This window comes from Vigna unguiculata, chromosome 2, assembly GCF_004118075.2.
Source record: "Vigna unguiculata cultivar IT97K-499-35 chromosome 2, ASM411807v1, whole genome shotgun sequence".
NCBI classification, from domain to species: Eukaryota; Viridiplantae; Streptophyta; class Magnoliopsida; order Fabales; family Fabaceae; genus Vigna; species Vigna unguiculata.
In genome coordinates, this window is record NC_040280.1 from 24,052,863 (window position 1) to 24,079,052 (window position 26,190).

The 26,190-nt window shown below is 32.9% G+C and overlaps 2 long non-coding RNA genes across 18 annotated transcripts; both read left to right on the forward strand.

Moving 5' to 3' along the window:
* The first annotated feature begins 2,976 nt into the window (after positions 1-2,976).
* LOC114173565 lies at positions 2,977-6,902 on the forward strand. 6 transcript variants are annotated; one of them, XR_003602519.1, is made up of 4 exons: positions 2,980-3,549; positions 4,234-5,282; positions 5,789-5,842; positions 6,464-6,902. It is a non-coding gene; the product is annotated as an uncharacterized LOC114173565 (long non-coding RNA). The 6 variants fall into 6 exon arrangements; XR_003602520.1 differs by having other exon boundaries at positions 5,789-5,827; XR_003602518.1 differs by lacking the exon at positions 5,789-5,842 and having other exon boundaries at positions 2,981-3,549; positions 4,234-4,932; positions 5,135-5,282.
* A 3,370-nt stretch (positions 6,903-10,272) lies between these two features.
* Positions 10,273-26,006, forward strand: LOC114173847. Of its 12 annotated transcripts, none has more exons than XR_003602612.1 (8): positions 10,273-11,993; positions 12,387-12,549; positions 13,468-13,674; positions 14,817-14,855; positions 14,948-18,044; positions 18,164-18,237; positions 18,354-19,691; positions 24,362-26,006. It is a non-coding gene; the product is annotated as an uncharacterized LOC114173847 (long non-coding RNA). The 12 variants fall into 12 exon arrangements; XR_003602609.1 differs by having other exon boundaries at positions 14,948-15,764; positions 15,915-15,953; positions 16,137-19,691; XR_003602611.1 differs by having other exon boundaries at positions 14,948-19,691; positions 24,362-25,132; positions 25,232-26,006.
* The last annotated feature ends 184 nt before the right edge of the window (positions 26,007-26,190 follow it).

Consider the following 26,190-nt stretch of genomic DNA (forward strand, 5'->3'; position numbering starts at 1 on the left):
GTTTTATTCGTATTATTTTGACGATTGTCGTGTATGGCTTTGGGGATTGGAGTTCCCTTCTTGATCAAGACTCTTAAAGGTTTTGCAAATTATCTGATCGATTGATGTGCTTTTTTGTCGGACTGAAATGCAAGAATTACCAGTAAACTTACGCCTTTACCTAAATTTCGAGTTGCAGTTCTCCGTAACACAATCCCTTTATATCTCCAAACGTGTTTCAGGGGCAGATTCCTCCAAAAGCCGTTATTGGTGCTAAGGATGGCAACGGGGCGGGGACGGGTTTCGCTATCCCATACCCATCCCCGCATAAAAAATTCATCCTTATCCCCATACCCAAACCCAACGGTCAAACTTTTTTCCCATCCCCATCCCCACCGGGTAACGGGTATAATCTCGTACCCATACCCGTACCCTTGTTCTAACTACTTCAATATTAATTTTTATAAAAGAAAAAAAATTACGGTAAAGAAAACATAATATTATGAAATATTCAATATTAGGAGGATTTTCTTCGATGCCAAATACCTTAAAATAAATTATAATTGTTTACATTTTATATTAGAATACCAAATAAAATTTCATGTGAACCAAAACATTTGTTAAATTTGCAAACTACAACATTGATGAACTTAGTTGATAAAATTAAAAAATATTTCAAAAAAATATAAAAGGAAAATAAATATTTAAATTAAAATATATTTTAAATGTTTGTTTACTTCAATTTTTTAAATTCTAATGAATATCTTTTTTATACACTAATAAAAGTTATAATATATCACTTGATCAAAATGACACAAAGAATAAATAATAAACATAATAATAAAAGGAAAACAAATATTCAAATTAAAATATATTTTAAATGTTTGTTTACTTCAATTTTTTAAATTATAATGAATCTCTTTTTTATACACTAATAAAAGTTATAATACATCACTTGATCAAAATGACACAAAGAACAAATAATAAACATAATAATAAAATTTTGACATAGATTTTGTATCTTTTGAACTTCAATATATGTTGGATAGTGACAAAAAAATATTCATAGCAATTACATTAAATTTTTATATTGTAGTAAATAAAAGTTATTTATACAATTAAAGTGGAAAAAATTACAGTATGATTAATAGTGAGTTATAAAATAACAAATAATTAGATAGAATATATCGAAATATTATTCTACATGATGAAAATAAACAATAAATAAAAATATTAAAAGACTAACAAATGTGTGTTTTAGAAATAATTTGAGAGACTATCGAAAGAAATCGCACAAAGGAAATCAAATGTATAATTAAGGTATGATAAAATGAAAAATACCTTACAGAACTAATTATTAAATTATGTTTGAAGTGGTTAAAATTAAATAGAAATATCATTAGTGACCAAAAAATTTGTCATTAAATTACATATAAATTAGTAATTAAATTGGTCACTAAATCAAGTACAAATTCGATCATTGAATCGGTCACTAATTTAGTCATTGACTCAGACAATAAATCAACTACTACCACCAATGACGAAAAATAGTGACTGATATGGGTTACTGACTAAATCAGTCACCATTTCATGTTTTTCTTGTAGTGAATTATCATATACTATTCCTAAATATCATTATATATATATATATATATATATATATATATATATATATATATATATATATATATATATATATATAAAATTTTAACCACTTCAAACAAAATTTAAAGTGAAAAAATTACATTATGATTAATAATGAGTTATAAAATAAAAAATAATTAGATAGAATATATCGAAATATTATTCTACATGATGAAAATAAAAAAAATAAATAAAAATATTAAAAAACTAACAAATGTGTGTTTTAGAAATAATTTGAGAGACTATCGAAAAAAATCACACAAAGGAAATTAAATGTATAACTAAGGTATGATAAGACGAAAAATATCTTAGAGAATTAAGAAAACTTTTCAAATATTAACATATAATTAATGGTTGAAAAATAACGAAAATTATTTTAATGAAACAAAAGAGTTCTTCAAATTAAATAAAAATTAATAATAATAATAAGTAAAGAATTTTTTTTATATTATCTTAAATTGAGAGTATAAACATTCTCATGTGAAAGAAAAATTTATAATAAATAAAAATATTAAAAAATAATATAAATATTCAAATGTGAGGCATAATTTTTTTTTAATTAACATACATCATTTTAACATAATTACATAAAGGTTATGATAAGATAAAAAATATATTGGAGATGAGAATGAGTTTCATGACAAATGAAATAATTAAAAGAAATAAAAAATAGAAAAAAAATATATATATAGGGGTTACTTGATTAATTGTGAATATTTTAATAATTTAAACGAAAATGGAGATATGGCGGGGACGGGTATTATGGCGGGTATATGTACATCCCCATACCCATCTCCATACCCAACTGAAAAAGTCGGGATTCCCCATACCCATACTCATACCCAGTCAATGTGGGGATTCCCCGTCAAAACGGGGACGGATTCGGGCAATACCCACGGAGACGGGTTTATTTGCCATCTCTAGATGCTCACTTTCTTCGAACAAATAGGCTTTTTCCAATACCAGATTCACTCCCTGATTCCAATACGGACATGACATGGATAAAAAATATGACAAAATTGAAAAAATATAAAACACGAACATCACAATAAATATATATATATATATATATATATATATATATATATATATATATATATATATATATATATATATATATATATATATATATATATATATATATCATCTTAAAAAAATATACTAAACGAATCTTTTAAGAAAGATTATTTTTTATAAATGATTTCCTTTTTAATTTTAAATGTTTTGGATTTCCCTTTATAATCTTAAAAAAATATACTAAGTGAATCTTATAAGAAAGATTATCTTTTATCCTTTGATTTCCTTTTTAATTTTAATTTTTTGGATTTCCCTTTATTCTCCCATAATTATCAATCTTTCTGATACGTGTATATAATGAATATCTTAAACGTGAACAGATTCGGAAATGTTCGATTCGTGAAAATTTTCCCTTTAAAATTTGGGATTCGCGAAATTTTTTCCTATATTACGTATCTGATGCAGTGTATGGAGGCGTATTTGATGCAGTGTCCAAATTGATGGCCGCGTCTAACCCATGAGCAAGCTCCGGACACCGCATTGTGCAGGTGTCTGCTCCGCCTCCGCGTCGGTGTCCGCTTCGGGAGCGGGAAGCGCGCTCCAAACGGCGTGTCGGAGCATCTTCTTGAGACCCAAAATCCAGTTCTTTAGTATGTCTGGATTCCAGGGTTAAGAGTTATGGAGCTATTAGGAAAATTGTGTGCGACCGAAAGATTTTATTCTTGTGTAGCACAGAATCAGTTTAACGTTTAACGTTTAACGATTGATGATTTTGAATTGTATGGTGTGCTTTTGCGGGATTGAATTATACGGTGTGGTGTCTAAGGATCATCAATGTGCTTTTTGTTGGGTTGAATTATACGGTGTTTAAAGATCGACCGATGTGAATTTGTGGGATTGAATTATATGGTATGCTTTTGTCGGATTGAATTATATGGTGTTTAACCATCTATCGATGTGCTTTTGTCGGATTGAATTATATGGTGTTTAACCATCTACCGATGTGTTTTATTTGTTTATCCATCTTATTGTCTAGGTCCTTCATCTTTTACCCAGATTAATTGTAGTTTTCTTAAATTCATGGCTGTATAGGGAAACTACGAAATGAAATGGATGCATAGTGTGCAAATGATGGGTGGTGGTCATGTTTTGGGAACAGTGAATGGAGATCCCGTGAAACTTTAAGTAAGGCAAAACTTGTGGAGTGGGGAGATCTTGTAAATACTCACTATATGAGTGAGAAACTTTGACAATTGTGTTGTTGGGCGGTTGACTCTTTCCATTTTGATTATCTTCTGCTAGTGTTGCAGTGAAGATGATGTTTATTTCATTATGGAGGCAATAGCTATAGATTATTGAACTTACTACAAAACTTTATTTTTTTATCACGATTCTCACTATTCAATTTACTATTTCTTTTATATGCTTGAGTTGGAATGGATGACTGTAGGATTGTACATATGTCAGCCATGGTCTTTGTTTAAGCAAGAGCAATATTTGATTATTGAACATTATGATTGTCGAGTTGGTTGTGGAAATTTCTCCATTGGGTTTCTTTAATAATTAAATTTATTTATTGATCTTATTGTCTAGGTCCTTCATCTTCTACCCAATTTCATTATAGTTTTCTTGAATTCATGGGCTTTACAAGGAAACTAAAAAATGAAGTGGGTGCGGAGTGTGTAAATGGTGGTGGACAAGTTTGAGAAACGGTTGGATGGAGATCTGGTGAAACTTTAGATTTTATTGTCCTTGTATGCAGTATTTTCATTGCCGTTTTTCTTCATGCCATGCTTGTGGAATGGGTGATCCTGTAAATAAGCATTCTTTGAGTGGGAGGCTTTGACATTTGTGTTGTTGGACCGTTAACTCTGAACTTACTATAAAGCTTTATGTTTTATTACGTTTCCATTAAATTCATTCGCCTTGCAGGGAAACTAATAAATGAAGTTGCTGCAGGGTGTGCAAATGGTGAGTGGTGAGGAGGTTTTGGAAACAGTGCATGCGGTAGTGAAACCTTAGGTTTAATTATTTTTGCATTCATTATTTTCATTGCCATTTTTCTTCCGGTTAAACTTGTGGAGTGGGAGATATTGTAAATTCTTGTAAATATGCACTGCATGAGTGAGAGGCCATGACAATTTTAATTAACTTTTTCTACACAGTGAAGAGGATGTCTATTGGGTCATGGCATCATTAGTTGTAGATTATTTAACTTACTATGTTGCAGCGAAGAGGATGTCTATTGAGTCGTGGAGTTGTATATTATTTAACTTACTACAGAGCTTTATGGTTTATTACGATGGCTTTATTCTCTCTCATAAATTGTAGGAAGGCACATGTGTCAACCATGGCTTGTCTTTGAGCAAGAACAATACTTGATTTTTCTGCACCAGTTTCTTAATAATTTGATTTGTTTATCCATCTTAGTGTCAAGGTCCTTCATCTTCCTCCGAGATTGATTATAATTTTCTTGAATTCATTGGGTTTTCAGGAAAACTAAGAAATGAAGTGGGTGCAAGGTATGCAAACAAAGGGTGGTTGGTAGGTTTTTGAAACTAAGAAATGAAGTGGGTGCATGGTGTTCATATAGTGGGTGGTTGGCAGTGAATGGAGATGATGGAGATCCGACGAAACCTTAGGTCTCATTATCTTAGCATTCATTATTTTCTTTATCATTGTTCTTCATGCTAAACTTTTGGAGTGGTATATGTTATAAATAGGCACTATATGAGTGAGAGACTTTGACATGGGTCCTGTTAGACTGTTGACTCTGTTTATGTTGATTGTCTTTGTTTAGTCATGTTGCGGCAATGAGGATATTTGTTGGATCGTGGAGGCAAAAGCTGTAAATTATTGAACTTACTTCAAAACTTTATGTTTTATTACGTCTCCATGTATTCTCATTCTTGAGTGCTCGAGTTTGAGTTGTAGTCTCTCTTATTGGTTATAGGCAGGTACATGTGTCAGCCATGGTGTTTGTCTAAGCAAGTGCAATACTTTATCACTGAACATTATGATCACCAAGCCTGTTATGGAAATTTGAGTTTTGGTTTTTTAGTTCTTGAATTTGTTTATTCATCTTATTGTCTGTCCTTCCTCTTCTACCCAAGTCGATTTTAGTTTCTTAAAATCTTGGGCTCTGCAGGAAAACTAAGAAATGAAGTCGGTGCAGGGTGCGCAAATGGTGTGAAAACATTAGGTTTAATTATTTTTTTTATTTGCTGTTTTCATTGCACCTGTGGAGTGGGAGATTTTGTAACTATAAACTGTATGAGTTAGACGCTTTGACTTTTGTGTTGTTGCACAGTTGACTTCGTTGATTTTAATTATTTGTTTTTTGCACAGTTGACTACGATGTCTATTTGATTGTAGTGGAGGCAATAGCTGTAGATTATTGAACTTACTACAAAGCTTTATTTTTTATCTTCTTTGGATATATTATTTGTTTTATGCGCTTGAGTTGGAATGGTTGTAGTTTCTCTTATTGACTGTAAGATTGAACATGTGTCAGCTATGTTGTTTGTTTAATCAAGAGCAATACTTGTAGATTATTGAACTTACTACAAAGCTTTATTTTTTTTATCACGTTTGGATATACTATTTTTTTTATGTGCTTGAGTTGGAATGGCTGTAGTTTCTGTTATTGACTGTAAGATTGAACATGTGTAAGCCATGTTTGTTTAAGCAAGAGCAATACTGGTTGTGGAAATTTCTCCATTGGTTTTCTTTAATTATTAAATTTGTTAATTCATCTTCTCGTCTAGTTCTTCATCTTCTACCCAGTTTGATTATTGTTTTCTTGAATTCATGGGCTTGACAGGGTAACTAAGATGAAGTGGGTGCAGAGTGTGCAAATGGTTGGTGGTAGACAGGTTTCAGAAACAGATATGGTGACCTTGTAAATAAGCATTCAGTATTCAATGCGGTTATTCTTCAAGCCAAACTTGTGGAAATAAGCATTATTTGAGTCAGAGGCTTTGACATTTGTGATCATCAGAGCCTATTTTTGGATTTTCTCCATTGGTTTCTCACTTCTTGAATTTGTTTATATGAAGCTTTATGGTGTATTACGCTTTAATTTACTATTTTTGTTATGGGCTTGTGTTGGAATGTTTGTATCCTCTCATTCGTTGTAGGAAGGTACATGTGTCAATCGTGGCGTTTGTCTGAGAAAGAGCAATGCTTGATCTTTTAACATTGTGACTTTGAACATTGTGATCATCGAGCCCATTATGGTAGTTTTTCCATTAGTTTCTTAATTCTTGATTTTGATTATCCATCTTAATGTCTAGGTCCTTCATCTTCCACCCATTTTGGTTATATCTTTCTTGAATTCATGGATTTTTCAAGGAAACTAAGAAATAAAATGGGTGGAAGGTGTGCAAAGAGTGGGTGGTTGGTAGGTTTTGGAAACCGTGTATGGAGATGGGGTGGGTGGTTAGCTTGTTATTTAGAGTGACCAAGGGTACCTTTGTTTTATGGGATCATCTTACCCGAGTTTTGATTTGGTTGGTTGGTAAGCTGGAGTATCAAATTTCGTTGTTTTCTTATCAGGCATAATGTTTGTGGACTTGGATATAACGAAACAACTTATATAATGCCTTTGTACAAACAATGCATCGGATTAGGAATTTTCAGAGAACTAACAACGCGTATGTACAAGTTTGAAATATGTGATGTGCTTGTCAGATATTTTCTAGGTATGTATTTTTAATAGCTAGTTTTATTCTTGCTTTTGTATTACATAGATGTTATGTTAATATGATCTTTTTGATTATAATAACAATTAATAACAATTGCCGTGGTTTATGTAAAATTATTATGATTGATGGATTGCCTTTAATAATTATTGCTGTAAGAAAAATATACTGAAGTTCCTGGTTGATGATTCTCGTTATTGGAATAATTTTATGGCATTTTTTTTTTGTAGTTATGTACAAAGGTGTATTTTACTTTCCTGCATCCATGCTTTGCACTTTCTGAACTGTTGAGATTTAACTTTGACTAGCAACTGTTACTATTGCCTCTTCTTTCAAATATGCTTCTGCAAACCGCTTGGGATTTTTGCTCCTTTTCTATTCTTCTCTGCCATTTCCTTGCTGTCATTTCTTTTTCAGGTGCGCTTCTTTTTTTCTCGTTCTTGTGTTCTGTATTTCTGTCTTTTCCATATCTGTATGGTCTTCAAGTGTTTATTTTTGGATGAGTGTATATGCATCTTTTCTCATTCTACTGCACCCGCTGATTCCATGCATTAGAGTCCTGGTATAATAGCATAAATTTTTAACGTTTATACGTTTGCAATATGTTAGTTCTGATTCTCTTTTGACATATTTGTTCTTGTAACTTTCTATAGGGTTTTAATCTTTTGCTTAGTTTCAGGCTTGATATGCGTTTTGGTGTTTGTTTTTCCTTGTTTTTCTTGGTTCATTTGAACTTGTTTATTTGTGATAAGCCCATATTTTACCTTTATTTATTTATATGCTATTATTTAACATGGACTATACTGAATAGATTTAAGATTTAACAGAGAAGAATGTAACTTAATTGAAAAAAAAAAGCATTAAACTAAATAAAAACAATAAATATAAGAATTAAATGACTAGTTAAACCTCATTTTAAGGTATTGAATTTTCAGGATGTGTACATTTATCTAAAATGGAAAATATTTAACTAGAATGACACATGAACATTTTACGGATATACATTGTGTTATTAGCTTTTTACATATACTTTAGCTTCAATTATAAATTACATGATTTTGTAGTCTAATAACAACCATTCTAGTACCATGGCTAAATCTGTAAAATATATGAAAACATACTAGCAAAATAATTTTAAAATGTCGTAAAAATTTAATTTTTATCTAAATTTTTGTTTAAATGGATGTGTGGATGATCTGTGATTCATTCGATAAAAACTCAAAATAAAGTTGAAGAAAATTATTTTTTCAAATAAATTATTAAATAAAAATATATAACAATGTATTTACATCTTCGCATGAATAAATACTAAATTGTTAGTTAAATCATTAAGTAACAAAACTTCATTCTATCAGTAATAAATAAAAAATGAATTATTATCTTACCATGGGATAAATATTTTTCAAATTTATAACTAATAACTATTTAAATTCATATCATATTTAAAATTTCTAAAGAATAATCTATCTGTGATATAATTTTATTTTAAATTGAATCTTTGTTCGGTTAAAAAAATTGTATGAGTCAGATGTCTTTTAGTTAATTATAAAGATAATACCTTAAATACATTTCAAAAAGGAGATAATTAAAAATTTGTTATTGTTATACATTGACTCCGATTTTATATTTGAATAAATTTTGTTAGCGAAAACTTACTCTCTCAGAACCTAAAATATTTTATAGTAAAGTTTGTAAGAAAACTTAAGAAAATAAAAAATGGAAAATAAAAAAAAAGATTAATCATAAATATATTACTGTAAAATCTGAAATTATTATAAAATTATTATAATAAAACTAATAACGTGTAAAATACTTAAAAAGATATTAACTGAAGAATATAGTTTTTTTTTTAAATTGACAGTATAAATACAAAAATATTTAAATAATTATATATTAAAATTGTATATAATGTATACAATTTAAAAAGTTAAAGCTAAAATGTTACTTCTGCTGTAACTTGGTTTTGGTTAACAGCGGTTTATTCTAACCCAAGATAAGGACGAAAATCTTAATTGCATAATTTTTCTCCCACCGCCTAATCTCAGTTGTCCATCTTTACTCTTCCTTATATATACCCTATTGCCCTCATGGTTGTTCTTGCGCCAAAATTCGTTCTGTCATCTTCTCTGACATACAGGCCTCATGGTTCCCTTCTTTGATCAAGATCTTTCAGGGCTTTGCGAATTATCTGGTCGGCCGATGTGCTTTTTGTCGGCTTGAAAGCAAGCATTATCAGTGGTCTTACGCTTTTATTTGATGATGATGAGTTTTGAACCTCGTGGTTCTGACATCTGGTGTCTGTCATATGGCTTTGGGGTTTGTGGTTCCGGGCAGAGCTGAACGTAGGGTTTTCTTTGTTCCTTGAAATACTTTGTTGCATTCATTCATTTTCTTTCACAATAATTGATTACCTAATTTCGAGTTGCAGTTCTCCATAATCCAATCCCTTTATATCTCCAAACGTGTTTCAGGGGCAGATTCCCTCAAAACCCCTTATCGGTGCTCATTTTCTTCAAACAAATAGGCTTTTTCCTGTGCAAGATTCATTCCCTGATTCGTCAAAGATCTCAGATACTTTTTACGACAAAATCTTGAGACCCAAAATTCAGTTCTTTCAGATGTCTGGATTCCAGGGTTACGAGTTATGCAGCTTCATTTCAAAGAGTCCCTCCATTTTGACTCATAGCTTGAAGAGAACATTAGTCCCCTCGGTTGAAGCTATTTGGAGAATTGTGTGCGACCAGAAAGATTTCATTCTTGTGTTACAGAGATGTGGCTGGATACTCCCAAAGAACAAAAGGTTTATGGAGAATGTCGTCTTCTTGGAGAGGGGTGGCATTCTTGGGACTCATCTTGCCTTGGTACTCAAACTTCATCCAAGGCTTTTTCTTGCACCCGCAGTCTACTATTGAAAACCGTTCCTCGAACTGTAGACTTGGGTTTCCGTGAAAATTCAAGAATGGTTGTCCATGCAAGAAAGTTAATTGTTTTGGGTTTTCCAAGGATGAGGGCCCGCAAATGTTCAAGAGAACGAGAACCCCGACTTTGTTTAGAACATCAGAGTAGAAGTTGAATGTTGAAATGAAATTCTTCTTGCATACAGTTAGGCTGCCCAAGTCTGTCCTTATTCACCAGCCTAAGATTTTAATGTAGAACATAGAGGATTGCGTGCTTTCTTGATATAAAGTCTTCCCGCTGTTGAAATCAAAAAATCTCTGCAAGAAAGTCCCCATTTATATTCATGTGTTGTGCTTGTCGGAGGAGATGTTCTTGGACAAGTATATATCACAAGTCAGAAAAAATGCAGTGGAGTCATTAGTAGCATACGAAGGTCATTATCTCGAGGCATAACCAACATTCAATTCTGTTTTTTTCACTCTTCCACAGGTTCTAATACTGAAATTATTTTGACAGTGTTGTGCATGCTTAATTTAGTTTCTTATATTTTTTAGTTTTTTTTCAAGGCAACGCTACCAAATATCCTTTCCTTCTACACAGTAGCAAAAGTAGACCTGATTAGACATGAGTCTCCTTGTCTCAAGCAAAGCCCATGTGGGGAGTGGAGGAAATTAAAAAAGAAATGGGTTGATTTCAAATCCACAAAAGTACACAGAATCAACGTTGATGATTTTGAATTATGGTGTGCTTTTGTGGGGTTGAATTATACAGTGTTTAAGGATCGATATGTACTTTTGTTGGTTTGATTTATACGGTGTTTAAGGATCCATGAATGTGCTTGCTTTTGTTGGTTAATTATACGGTGTTTAAAGATCGATCGGTGTGCATTTGTCGGATTGAATTATATGGTGTGCTTTTGTCGGATTGAATTATATGGTGTTTAACTATCAATTGATGTGCTTTTGTCGGATTGAATAATATCAGTTCTTTTATCGCAAGAATTATCACTCAGTTCTTTTATCACAAGAATTATCACTAGATCGTGGAGGCAGCTGTAGATTATTTTTCTTACAATAATGCTTATTAAGTTTCCATTTACTATTTTTCTTATGTGCTCAAGGTAGTCTCTCTTATTGTTTGTAAGAAGGTACATTTGTCAGTGATGTTGATTATCTATCGAAGAACAATACTTGATCGTGAACAATATGATCATCGAGTCTGTTATGAGACTTCTCCGTTGGTTTTTTCAATTATTGTATTTGATTATTTATCTTATCTTCTAGGTCCTTCAACTCCTTCCTAGATTGATTGTGCTTTGCAGGGAATCTAAGAATTGAAGTGAGGGCAGGGTGTGCAAATGAATGTCGGTTGTGGAGGCAATGGCGGGAGATTATTGTTTGGAATGGCTGTAGTCTCTCATTGGTGGTAGTCTCTCTCGTTTTATTACGTTTCCATTCACAATTGTTCTTAACTGGTCGATTTGGAATGGCTGTAGTCTCTTGAATTGGTTGTCGGAAGGTACATGTATCAGTCAGGAACAATACTGTTATGGTCTGAGGCTAAGGATTTTATTTTGCCAGTACAGTGCTATGTTTTCTGGATTATCTTTTAACTGGCTAAACTGGTTTGTTATGCAAGAGTACTGTTACAAAATGACATTTGAGGTGGATTTGTCTGCTACATTTTTGTGTTCTGGGTTTACAAAAGGCATTGTGGGATGAGCGTGGTTGACAAGTTCTGTTGGGCTTAGAGGTACAGTGCTGTGTTTTCTGGATTAATGTTTAACTGGCTACACTTGTTTGTTTGATTCTGATCTTCGTTGTAACTTTGACTACAATAGAACTGTTACAAAGTGACATTTGAGGTTGATTTGTCTTTCTTTTGGATTTGTCGTTCCTTCATTCTTCATTTTTGTTTGATTTTAGATAGGAATTGATGTATTTTCTTTTGGATTTGTCGTTCTTTCATTGTTCATTTTTGTTTGATTTTAGATAGGAATTGATGTATTTCTAGGCATGCTTGATGCTGGAGTTTTTTAGAGGAATTTGTTAATTTCAGGATACGATTCTTGAAATGGTATAACGAATTAGATCGACTAATAACTCTAGATAAAATAATTGTTTGTTTGGTTGTATTTCTTTTCAGCACACACCAAGGAGTCTGGCACTTCTCTTTCTTTGAGTAATAAAAATTATGGAAGAGTTTAGAACGGTTTAAAACAGCACGTGATCACTGATCTTAGCTTGTGTTTGGAGTGACTAAGGCTACCTTGGTTTTATGGGATCATCTTCCCTGAGTAAGTTGATTGGTAAGCTGGCACTATTGGATTTCCTTGTTTCCTTATCAGGCATAATGTTTCTGGAGTTGGATATAATGAAACAACTTATGTAATGCCTTTGTACTAACAGCAGTGTATTGGATTAGGAATTTTCAGAGAACTAACGGCATATGTATAAGTTTGAAATATGTGATGTGCTTGTCAGATATTTTGTAGATATGTATTTTTGATAGCTAGTTTTATTCTTGTTTTGAATTACAGAGATGTTATGCTAATGTGATCTTTTGATTCTAATAACAATTGTCGTTGTTTATATAAATTATTATGATTGATGGATTGCCTTTAATAGTTATTGCTGTAAGAAAAATATACTGAAGTTGCTTGTTGATGATTCTCATCATTGTAATAATTCTATGGCATTTTTTTCGTAGTTATTTGCAAAGATATATTTTACTTTCTAGAGTTAGTTCTGCAATAGTTATTTTCTTATTATTGCTAATTAAATATTTCCTCTTGTTTTTAATTTTTTTTTTAAATTATTTTTTCGTTTGTGATTTGTAATAGAAGATTAGGATGTCACAGATTTGTAATAGAACATTTTTTTTAACTGCTTTCTTTATTGAACCTGATAAGTCCTTCCTTGTTTTGGGTTTGATCAATAATTTTGTGTAACGTCTCTAGTCTGTTAGTGAGAATTTTTTAAACCATTGTAAACATACGCCTGAATTTAATGTATGGGCCTACATTGTTCTAACTTGGAGTTGTTTAGTACGTTTGTTGTATATTATGATAATATGATAATATTGTTGTTTAATTTGTTTGAACTACTTTTACATTCAAAAATTTAGAATTGAAATTCTTACTTTTGTCTGTCTTATATTTTTATAATATGTTGAATTCAGAATTAATTATTGAAGTATCATTATCTTCTGCAAAACATCTCCCTAGGCTCATTATGACAACTTTCCCCTGGCTACAGCTTCATGACACGCGTCCTGCATCCATGCTTTGCACGTTCGGAATGTTTGAGATTCAACTTTGAGTAGCAACCGTTACTATTCCCTCTTTTTTCAAATATACTTCTGCAAACCGCTCGAGATTTTTTCTTCTTTCATCTACTTCCATGCCATTTGCTTGCTGTCATTTCTTTTTCAGGTGCGCTTCTTTTTTTCTTGTTCTTGTGTGCTGCATTTCTTTGTCTTTGCCCTATATGCATCTTTTCTCATTCTACTCACCTGCTGATTCCCTGCATTCATTTTCTGGTATAATAGCATAAGTTTTTACCGTTTATATGTTTGCAATATACTAGTTCTGATTCTCTTTCATGTATTTTAAAACTTTCTATAGGGTTTTAAACTTTTGCTTAGTTTCAGGGTTGAAGTGCGTTTGGTGTTTGTTTTTAAGTTTTTTTCTTGGGTCATTTGAACTTGTTTATTTGTGATAAGCCCATATTTACCATTATTTGTTTATATGCTATTATTTAACATGCAAAATACTGATTAGATTTAAGATTTAACAGAGAATAATGGAACTTAATTGAAAAAAAAAAAATACTTAAACTGAATAAAAACAATAAATATAATAATTAAACCATATTTCAAGGTATTGAATTTTCAGATACATTTATCTAAAATGGAAAATATTTAACTAAAATTAGACAAACATTTAAGAAATTTACATTGTGTTATTAACTTATTACATATAACTTTGGCTCCAATTATAAATTACATGATTTTGTAGCCTAATAACCACCATTCTAGTCACCATCGCTAAACCAATAAAACTGATTTAAAAATATTATAAATTATAACTTAGATATTCTTAAAACTTTGAGATTAGATTTTAATTAATTTTAATATTGAAAAAAAAAGAATCATATGAAAACATAACACTAACAAAGACTAATTTTAAAATGTCGTAAAGATTTTAATTTTTATCTAAATGGATCTGTGGATGATTTGTAATTCATTTGATTGAATCTCAAAATATAGTTGAAGAAAATTATATTTTCAATTAAATCATTAAACAAAACACACAGCAATGTATTAAATCTTCGAGTAAATAATTACTTAATTGTTAGTTAAATCATCAAGTATAAAACTTCATTCAATTAGCAATAAATAAAAAATGAATTATTATCTTGGCATGGGATTAATATTTTTCAAATTTAAAACCAATAAATATTTAAATTCATAATCAAATTTATAATTTGTAAAGAATAATCCATCTGTGATATAATGTTATTTTAAATTGAATCAATGTTCAATTAAGAAAATTGAATTTTTCGGGCTGTACAGGGCAGACACGGTGTATGGATGTGTGGTGTGGGAGATAATGTAAGTATTAAGTTTTGTTACACTTGTGTTTTCTTAAGACAATCTGATTTTGGAACCTATCAGATTTGTTGTTTGTGTTTATTCCTTTGCAGCACGTCTCGAATCTCTAAGATTTCTTTTGGCGGTTGAGCATGTAGAATCGAGTTTTGATGGCTGTAGCTCCCAATATCCTAATTTCTTGACGAGTGTTCTCTCTTATTAACTTTCTCTCGACTTGATCATGACTTGATCACCAAACATTAAGGATTGAATTGTGATTTGTTACTCGGAAACTTTAGGTTTTGTTATTGTCACATTTTTTTTTGCATTTATCTTTGATTGGCTATTTGTTGACGAATGTGAATATAGCCAGGTGTGTGATCCGCGATTGTGTTGAGGATTAAATAATAATACGATATCCAGGGTAATATAATATCTTGGATGAGTTTCATTTCTATTATTTAACTTCTTTGAACCTGAACTTCAAATATAGGGATTCAATTGCGATTTGTTTTTCTGCAGCAATGTTTGGGGGATTTGTTTAGTGTAACATTTGTCTCATTGAGCATATATTAGGAGTGAAGATGTCTGCAGGGACTGATGTGAGGTTGGATGTGGAAACACCATCAAGGGGATTTGTCAAGCTTTAGGTTTTGTAACCTTTACATTTTTTATGTCATTATTTGTGATTAGCTAAACTTGTTTGGATTCTACGTTTTGGTTGGATTCATTGCTGACCTTGCAGTGTGGCTGTCAGTTCTTGTGGGTTTTTTAACATGCACTATCAGACTATTGGTGGCACTGCAATTTGGGTAGGATTTGTCTGGCATGGTGATTGTAGTGAAGAGGATATCTGATTGATCGTGGAGGCAATAGTTGTAGATTATTGAACTTACCATAAAGGATGTCTCTTTTATTGGTTGTAGGAAGGTACATGTGTCAGCCATGGTGATTGTTTTCATTTACTCATGTTTAAGCTAAGAGGATGTATCCTTGAGGAAATTACTCTAGATTAGTAAACTTATTGCAAAGCTATATGTTTTATTACGTTTCCATTTACTATTTTTCTTATGTGCTCAGGTGAGAATGACTATGGTCTCTCTTATTAGTTGTAAGAAGGTACATGTATCAGCCATTGTGTTTGTCTAAGCAATGGCAATACTTGGTCTCTGAAATTTGATCATAAGTTTGTTATGGAATTTTCTCCATCAATGTTTTATTGAATTTGTTTGTTGATCTTATTGTATAGAGCTTCCATCTTCTACCTAGATTAATTATTTTTTTTATTCATGGGTTGTACAGGGAAACTACGAAATGAAATGGATGAAGGGTGTGCAAATGGTGGATGGAGATCCGGTGAAACCTTAGCTTTTATTATCTATGTATTCAATGGGATTTGTTATAAATTGGCTTTATATGAGTGAGATTTCTTTTGCGATTGCGTATCAAAAATCTTCAGTTAGGAACGGTTTACGACATGGAACCTAATATCTGAGTTTGCTCTTTATATAATTTCTCTGCATTGGTATTTTGGGTTTGTTTCTTGTATTTTTAGCCTATTATTAGCATTTACGTCTCCCTTGGTTTTTGAATTACCGAACTGCATGACTTTTAAGCATGTGAGGATTGAAAAACATAAGTGTTAGGAATGGCTAAGAACTCGTAATAAACATTGGCATTCAACTGCCGTTTGTTTCTCTGCACAGGTGTTTCTCTTATGCAGTTGAAGTGGAATTTGTTGTTGAAGAACGGGCCATCTTCTATTTTTACTTTTCCTTGGTCTTCGATGAGCTCATTTCACCAATTTTTTGTGCTTCGTTGGGTTCTCACAGTGAAATCAAGTGTGGTCGTTTGTGGAAGAAATTAACTATCCTATAAAATATGGTTTGGTGATTTTGTATTGATTTGGGTGAAGTATATGGTGTTACCATCAATTGATGTGGTCAAATTTTGGTGTTAAAGAGAGTTTAGTATGACTTTCATTCTGATTCTTGCATATGATTTGCACTCTTCGGTACTCCAAAATCACAGCTCTTTTGACTCCTTTCAGTTTGGGGTCTCCAAATTTATGATAGGATGTGGGAACTAGATGCTATCTTGTTGCAGACTATTTTACTCAATCTTAGTCCCTTGCCGATTTTCTTCAATCTCAACTTTTGCTAATACATATGTGGGCACAGGTTTTGGAAGCTGTGAATGAAGATCCAGGCAAACTTCAGGTTTTATTATCTTTGCGTTCATTATTTTCTCTGAAGTTATTCTTCTGGCTACATTTGTGGCGTGGTGACAGGCACCACATGAGTATAAGAGGCATTGACATTTGTATTGTTTGGCCTTTAACTCGTTTTGCAGTGATGTCTAGACTTACTTTGGATGTCTTTGGTTATGGACGCAATGGAGGTAGATTTTTTTTTTGAACGTCTGGTCTCTCTTAATGGTTGAATAGTGAGAAGGTGCATCTCATTTTGTTGTGTTTCCATTCACTACTTTTCTTATGCGCTTGATTTGGAAGGTACTTGGTCACTAATCATTATGATCATCGAGTCTGTTATGGGAATATCTCCATTGTTTTTTAATTATTGAATTCATCTTTTCGCCTATGAAGCCAAGCAATGAAGTGTGTTGTAGATGTGCAAATTGTGTGTGGAAGTTCTGTGGTATGTGAAGCTAGAGGGTTTATTTACCGTTACTTTGCTGTGCTCTTATGATCCAATTTTTAAATGGCTATATCTTGTTAGTTTGATTATGATCTTATTTGTATTGATGGTAGTATGTCGACAGTCTGGGATTTTGTCATGGGCACTGGAAACTGCAAACTAACACTTGAGGAGGATTTGTCCTCTATGTTTTTATGAGTTCTGGGTTTATGAAAGGCATTGTGGGATTCTTAATTAGCTCGTTATCCTAGAACAAAAATAATTTGGCGAAAATATGTTAAATCGGTGGGTGGTGGGCAGGTTTCAGAAACATTGGACGGAGATCTAGTGAAACCTTAGGCTTTACTATCTTTGAATTCATTATTTTCATTGCCGTTATTCTTTAGGCTAAACTTTTCTAGTGGGAGATCTTGAGGCTTTACTATTTTTGAATTCATTATTTTCATTTCTGTTTATTCTTTAGGCTAAACTTTTGGAGTGGGAGTTCTTGTTGATTTTGATTATCTTCTTATACTAGTGTTGCAGTGATGACAATGTGTATTGGATCGTAGAGGTAATAGTTATAGATTATTTAACATACTACAAAGCTTTATGTTTCGTTACGATTCTATTTACTATTTTTCTTATATGTGCTCGAGTTGGAATGGCTGAAGTCTCTCATATTGGTTGTAGGAAGGTACATGTGTCAGCCATGATGTTTGTCTAAGCAAGAGTAATACTTGATAGCTGAACATTATGATAATCGAGTGTGTTATGGGAATTTCTCAACCGATTTTTCAATTCCTAAATCACCATATCATCTATGTCCTTCATCTTCCACCTAGATTGATTGAATTTTTATTGAATTCGTGGGTTATTTCAGGGAATCTAAGAAATGAAGTGGGTACAGGGTGTGCAACTGGTGGGTGGTGGGAAGGGTTCAGAAATCTGGCAAAACCTTAGGTTTTATTATCTTTGAATTCATTATTTTCTTTGATGTTATTCTTCTTGCTAAACTTGTGGAGTGAGTGGGTGATCTGTAAATAGGCACTATATGAGAGGCTGTTGGCTCTGTTGATTTTGATTGTTTTCTTGTTCTCATGTTACAACTAAAAGGATGTGTGTTGTATCCTAGAGGCAATATTTGTTCAGTATTAAACTTATTGCAAAGCTTTATATTTTATTACGTTTCAATTTACTATTTTCTTATGTACTATAGTGTGAATGACTATAGTCTCTCTAATGGTAGTAGGAAGGTACATGTGTCAGCTATTCTGTTTGACTAAGCAATGGCACTACATGATTGCTTAAATTATGATCATCCAATCTGTTATTGAAATTTATCCCTTGGTTTTTTAGGTATTGAATTTCTTTATTCATCTTATCACGTAGGTCTTTCTTTTCAACCCAAATTCATTAAAGTTTTTTTAAATTAATGGGTTGTATATCGATACTACGAATTAAAATGGTTGTCAGGTGTGCAAATGGTGGATGGTGGCATGTTTTGGGAACAATGGATGAAGATCCGGTTAAAACTTAGGTTTTATTATTTATGCATTCAGTATTTTCATTACCTGGAGAAACTTGTGGAGTGGGAGATCTTGTAATTAGGTACTATATGAGTGAGAGGCTTTGACATTTGTGTTTTTGGACTGTTGACTCAGTTGACTTTGATTATCATCCTAGAGGCAATAGCTGTAAATGACTATTGTTTTATTATGATTCCATTTAGTATTTTTCTTATGTGTTGGAGTTGAAATGACTAATGTTTCTCTTATTGGTCGTAGATGGCACATGTGTCAACCATTGTGTTTGTCCAAAGAGGAGCAATTCTTGATTGCTGATATTTTTATTTGTTTATCCATCTTATCGTCTAGGTCCTTCATCTTTTACCCAGATTGATTAAAGTTTTCTTAAATTCATGGGCTCCACAGGGAAACTACGAAATGAAGTCATTCCATAGTATGCAACTGGTGGGTTGTGGCCATTGTGGATGGAGATCCGATGAACTTGGGTTTTATTATCTTTGCATTCTGTATTTTCATTGTCGTATTCTCCAGGCCAAACTTGTGGAATGTGGATGATCTAGCAAATTGGCACTATATGCTTGAGAAACTTTGATATTTGTGTTGTTGGGCGGTTGTCTCTGTTGATTTTCATTATCTATTTCTACTAGTGTTGCAATGCAGAGGATGTCTATTTGATCGTGGAGGCAATAGTTGTAGGTTATTGAACATACTATAGAGCTTTATGTTTTATTAATTTTTAATTTATTATTCTTTTATGTGCTTGAGTTGGAATGGTTATGGTTTCTCTTATTGCCTGTAGGATGGTACATGTGTCAACCATGATATTTGTTTACGCGAGAGCAATACTTGATCATTGAACATTAAGATCATTGAGCTCGTGGATCTGAATTGATTAACAAGCTTTTATATGGTTTAAGATAAATCTTGAATAAATCTTTAGGTTTTAAAGTTTAATTAATCAATTTTGCAGTTCTGGGTTAATGGACTGTTTAAATCAATCAAGAAAGATTATGAGAGAGAAGAAAGAAGCACGACACACAATTTATACTGGTTCGATTCAAAAAGAATCTACATTCAGTCTTCTTCTAAGTAACACACTTAGGAGGATTCCACTAAACAAAAAAGTTCCAAGAATTACAAGCACAACTACGTAATTCTAACCCCCAAAACCCAAGAACTTGATTCAACAATCAAGAACTCCCCCTAGGAGCAATGCATCCACACAATTGCACCTAGGTCCACACTTCAAACATTGAAGCTACTGTAATTAGAAATACAGAAAACAAAATAAGAAACGAAAACACCTAAGTTGTGCAGATTTGACTTGATGCTCCTTGAATCAAGCAAGATCCATCATGGTAGAATCAACCATCAATTCTTCTTGGATCTGTACTTGAGTTATCTTGCAAAATCTTCTGAAACTTTGTGTCTCTCAGATGGCTCTATCTCAGATGAAAACTGCGTGATCTTTCTGATTTTTCCAGACCCAAAATAGATTCCAAAACAACTTTTATACAAAGGTTTTTGCTGTCACTAATTCGATTAGCAATTTACCTAATCGATTATCGTGAGCATATTTTCACTTACTTTGTACAATACTCACAGCTAATCCATTAGTTAAAGAACTAATCATATGCAGAAATACACAGCAGGCCTGAAATACATTTGATAAAGAGAAACTAATTGCCTAATGCATATCCTAACTGGACCAAGCTATGTTTTATCCTAGATCAGTAGACATCATCAAAATTGTTCTTCATTTATGGATGAAAGGCTCCTCCTTTCAACAATCTCCTCCTTTTTGATGATGTCCAAAACATGGACTGTGATAAGCCTGCCTGCAGCACATTAAGCAAACACAACAACAGTACAAGCACACAAAGCAAACAACAACATAGGCATATAACAGATATCATTTTCATTACATACTCCCCCTACCAATAAACCATCAATATATCAAATTCTCCCCCTTTTTGGACATTAGCAAAAAAATCAGACAGATTTAGGATGCAATACAGAACAGCAGGAAAATTGTATCTAAACAGCGCAGCAATGTAAGAGATGCAGCAGGAGATAATGCATAACAACCAGGATAACAACCAGAATGCATAACAATTTCGCATAATGGATTAGCGGGCTCCTTTTGAGAAATTAAGTAGCAACTATGTGATGCAGAACTTAACACAGATTAAGCTTCAGACAGAACACGATAATGGATTAAGGCCAAGGTTAGGCAAGCAGCTACACAGTTTGAACACAGTAGGCATATAAAGTATGACAATACTAACAACGCAGCAGGTGAAATCAGTAGCACAGGTTAAAAAATTGACCAATGTGATGGATAAAATATTGACCTTTGTTATTATCACCTCTTGTAACATGACCAATAATTGGCTTTGTAAGATATCCTGCAGAAGTTCTTCACATCTCCTTTCATGTGTCTTGAGCATCCATTATATAAAAGCTACATTGTTTTCCTTGCATCAAGACACATCTGAAACAAAGATTAAAGAGAAGATGCAGGTACCCAATTGAACTTGGGTCCTTTCATGTTAGTGGTTTGAGGTGTTCCTTTAGGTACCTATTTGTACTCTCCTTTAGGAACCCCACAATTTTTAAAATAGCAGGAATTTGATGCATGACCAAGTTCAGAACAGTAGGAGCAAATGACAGATGTTGGTTTACTCATATCTAGAAAACTTCTGGTGCCTAATGGATTAGATTTGCCACTGTAACCTATTCCCTCTTTATTAAGCACACTCCTTTGAGATCCTAACACTGCATCAAGGTTTGATCTTCCCAAAGTGAATTTTGAGAGAGTTTTCATTAGGTAATCTATCTTTTCTAGCTGTCTTGGGCATTTTTCACATTGGGGAGAGCTTGTGTCATCTTTGGACCTAGAGTGTTTCTTAGATTTCTCTAGTTTTTCAAGACCTGTTATCAGATTTTCATTTTCCTCTTCTAGTTGCTTTACTCTACCTTCAAGCCATTTAATTTCTCCATTACGCTTATTATTTGACTTTTGCAATTTTGTGGCTTCCTTATGCAATTCATTAAAAGCATCAAGTAATTCATAGTAGTTATTTTCATCATCATTGGAGTTGAAACTACTCACACTGCTCTTAGAAGAGCTTGTTCCAGCCATAAGACAGAGGTTGGTCTCTTTCTCAATGCTTCGATCAGATTCACTGGATGAGCGGGAGTCACTGTTGTAAGCTTTCCTTTTCTTCTTGTGCTTGTCTGCCTCACCTTTCTCTTCTAGTTTTTGTTTCAGCTTGAGGGCAGGGCATTCAGGTTTGATGTGTCCCATTTTTCCACACTTATAGCAGGTTGGAACATGTTTTTCTTGTTTCCTAGAAGATCTTTTAATTTTTGCAGAATTACTGTTAGATTTGTTCTTATGCTTTAGAAATTTTGAGAACCCCTTTACCAATAGTCTCAAAGCTTCATTGTTAAAGTTATAATCATCATTAGAGTTATTTGCAGATTCTGCTTTCTTCAGTTTTGCTGCAGATTTTACAGCACTCTTCAAGGTTATTGTGTGCCTCTTTTCTCCATCCTCTTCTTCCTTGATTCTTCCAAGCTCTAGTTCATGTTCCCTTAGTTTCCCAAAGAGTGTGGCCATGTTCATGCTAGTGAGATCTCTGGATTCTGAAATTGCAGTGACTTTGTGACTTTGGGCTGCCATATCCTATTTAAGCTCTTCAAAATTTTGATATTGAGTTCCTCTTTGTCAAAAGTCTTGCCAAGAGCTAGGAGGTGATTTACTATATGTGTAAATCTTTTCTGCACATCACAAATGCTTTCTCCAGACTTCATCCTGAACATCTCATACTCTTGAATAAGAGTGTTCTTCCTTGCTCTTTTTACCTCATCCGTGCCCTCATGGGTGACCTCCAAAACATCCCACATCTCTTTGGCGGATTCACACACAGATACCCTGTAAAATTCATCCAAAGTTAGTGCAGAGGATATAATATTTTTGGCTCTAACATCATAGTGTGCCCTTTTATTTTCATCAAGAGTCCACTTTGAGAACTCTTTAAGAACAGTTTTGCCTTCCACAACTTTAATGGGTTGAAAAGGTCCATTAACTACAGCATCCCAGACCCCTTTGTCCACTGATTCAAGAAAAATTTTCATTTTAATTTTCCAAAAAGGGTAGTTTTCATCAGCAAACAGAGGTGGCCTGTTGATGGATGCCCCTTAGCAAAGGTTTGAGATGTATTAGACATATCAGGATCTTTCTAATCGATTATCGTGCGATTAGCCAGCTCTGGTACCAATTGTTAAAAACAGATCTGTCTAATTATCTTAACCACAAAGGGATTTGAATTGATTAACAAGCTTTTATATGGTTTAAGATGAATCTTGAATAAATCTTTAGGTTTTAAAGCTTAATTAATCAATTTCGCAGTTCTGGGTTAATGGACTGTTTAAATCAATCAAGAAAGATTATGAGAGAGAAGAAAGAAGCAAGACACACAATTTATACTGGTTCGATTCAAAAAGAATCTACATCCAGTCTTCTCCTAAGTAACACACTTAGGAGGATTCCACTAAACAAAAAGGTTCCAAGAATTACAAGCACACCTATGTAATTCTAACCCCCAAAACCCAAGAACTTGATTCAACAATCAAGAACTCCTCCTAGGAGCAATGCATCCACACAATTGCACCTAGGTCCACACTTCAAACACTGAAGCTACTGTAATCAGAAATACAGAAAACAAAACAAGAAACGAAAACACCTAAGTTGTGCAGATTTGACTTGATGCTCCTTGAATCAAGCAAGATCCATCATGGTAGAATCAACCATCAATTCTTCTTGGATCTATACTTGAGTTATCTTGCAGAATCTTCTGAAACTTTGTGTCTCTCAGATGGCTCTATCTTAGATGAAAACTGCGTGATCTTTCTGATTTTTCCAGACCCAAAACAGATTCCAAAACAACTTTTATACAAAGGTTTTTGCTGTCACTAATTCGATTAGCAATTTACCTAATCGATTATCGTGAGCATATTTTCACTTACTTTGTACAATACTCACAGCTAATCCATTAGTTAAAGAACTAATCATATGCAGAAATACACAGCAGGCCTGAAATACATTTGATAAAGAGAAACTAATTGCCTAATGCATATCCTAACTGGACCAAGCTATGTTTTATCCTAGATCAGTAGACATCATCAAAATTGTTCTTCATTTATGGATGAAAGGCTCCCCCTTTCAACAATTTCTCATTATTAAATTTTTTTATTCATCTTGTCATCTTTTGGTTCTTCATCTTTTATTAGTTCGATTATAGTTTTTTGGAATTCATGGGCTCTTTCGGGAAACTAAGAAATGAAGTTGGTGCAGAGTGTGCAAATGGTGGGTGGTGGTCAGGTTTCAGAAACAGTGGATGGTGAAACATCAAGTTTTATTTTCTCTGTATTCAGTATTTTCACTGTCGTTATTCTTCAGGCCAAACTTGTGGAGTTGTTGATCTTGTAAATAGGTATTATATAATTGTGAGGACATTTGTGTTGTTAGACTGTTTGACTCTTGCAATTTGATTATCTTCTTCTAATCATCTTGCAGTGAAGAGGACTATTGGACTGTGGAGGAAATAGCTGTAGATTATTTAACATACTACAAAGCTTTATGTTTTATTTCGTTTCTATTCACTATTTTTCCTATGTTTGGAATGGTCGAAGTCTCTCCTATTGGTTTGTAGGAAGGTACGTGTGTCAGCCATGGTGTTTGTCTAAGCAAGAGCAATACTTGATTGTTAAACATTAAGATCATTGTGGAAATTTGTGGAAACTTCTCCGTTGGATTTTTTAATTATTAAATTCGTTATTCATATATGGCTAGGTCCTTCATCTTTTACCAGTTTGATTATAGTTTTCTTGAATTCAGGGAAACTAAGAAATGAAGTGGGTCCAGAGTGTGCAAGGTGGGAAGGTTTTAGAAACAGTAGATGTTGATCCGTTGAAACATTAGGTTTTGTTATCTTTGTATGCAGTATTTTCACTGCATTTATTCTTCAGGACAGACTTTTGGAGTGGTTGTTGGAGGACTGTTTACTCTGTTGATTTTGATGAAGAGGATGTTTATCGGATCGTGGAGGCAATAACTGTAGATTAGGTAACATACTACAAAGATTTACATTTTATTACGTTTTTATTTACGATTTTTCTTATGCGTTTGAGTTGGAATGGCTGAAGTCTCTCCTATTGGTTGTAGGAAGGTACATGTGTCGGCCATGATGAGTAAGAGCAATACTTGATTGCCAATGTTATTTCATCGAGTGTTTTATGGGAATTTCTCCATTGGTTTTGTAATTCTTGAATTTGTGAATTTGTCTTCTTGTCTAAGTCCTTCGTCTTCCCCTTGATTGATTAAATTTGTCTTAGATTCATGGGTGTTTGAAAGAAAGTAAGAAATGGAGTGGATGGAGATACGGTGAAACCTTAGGTTTTATTATCTTCACATTCATCATTCCCTTTGCTGTTATTCTCCATGCTAAATATCTTGTAAATAGGCACTATATCAATGAGAAGCTTTGACATGTGTTGTTGGATTGTTAATCTTGTTTATGTTGATTGTCTCTTCTACTCGTGTTGCAACAAATAGGATGTCTGTATTGAATTTACTACAAAGCTTTATGTTTTTCTAGTTTCTATATATTATTATCTAAGAAGCCTGCAGCTGACGGCACTATGATGGCTGAAAGGTTGGAGGGCGAAGGCGACGGCATGTGGGAAGGATCATGGCACGTGTCATCATGTGTCATCATGTAATTGGACAGATTAATTAGTAGAGGATTGTTACAGGTTGAGTGGAGTTTAAGTGATAGAAGAGGTGGAGAACAGGTTGTTTTGGAGGTCCACCTCAGGAGGAGTATGTAAATAAAAATTGGGGTGTATTTAGCTCTTGACTATTTTTTTCCAGAATTTGTTGATTTTGGACTTATTTTGTAACTTTGAATATTTTAAATCTATACTTTTAATGATCCAAATTAAATTTCAGTTGCATTAACAAATATTAGAATATTCAATAATATTTTATATAATTAAAATCAAATTTTACGTAATTTTTAACTTACGTACTTAATAAATCAAATAATTAAAAATTTTAATTAAATTAATCTTAAAGCACAAAAAATTTATTAAATTTTTAAATTTAAGAGGATAAAAATTTGA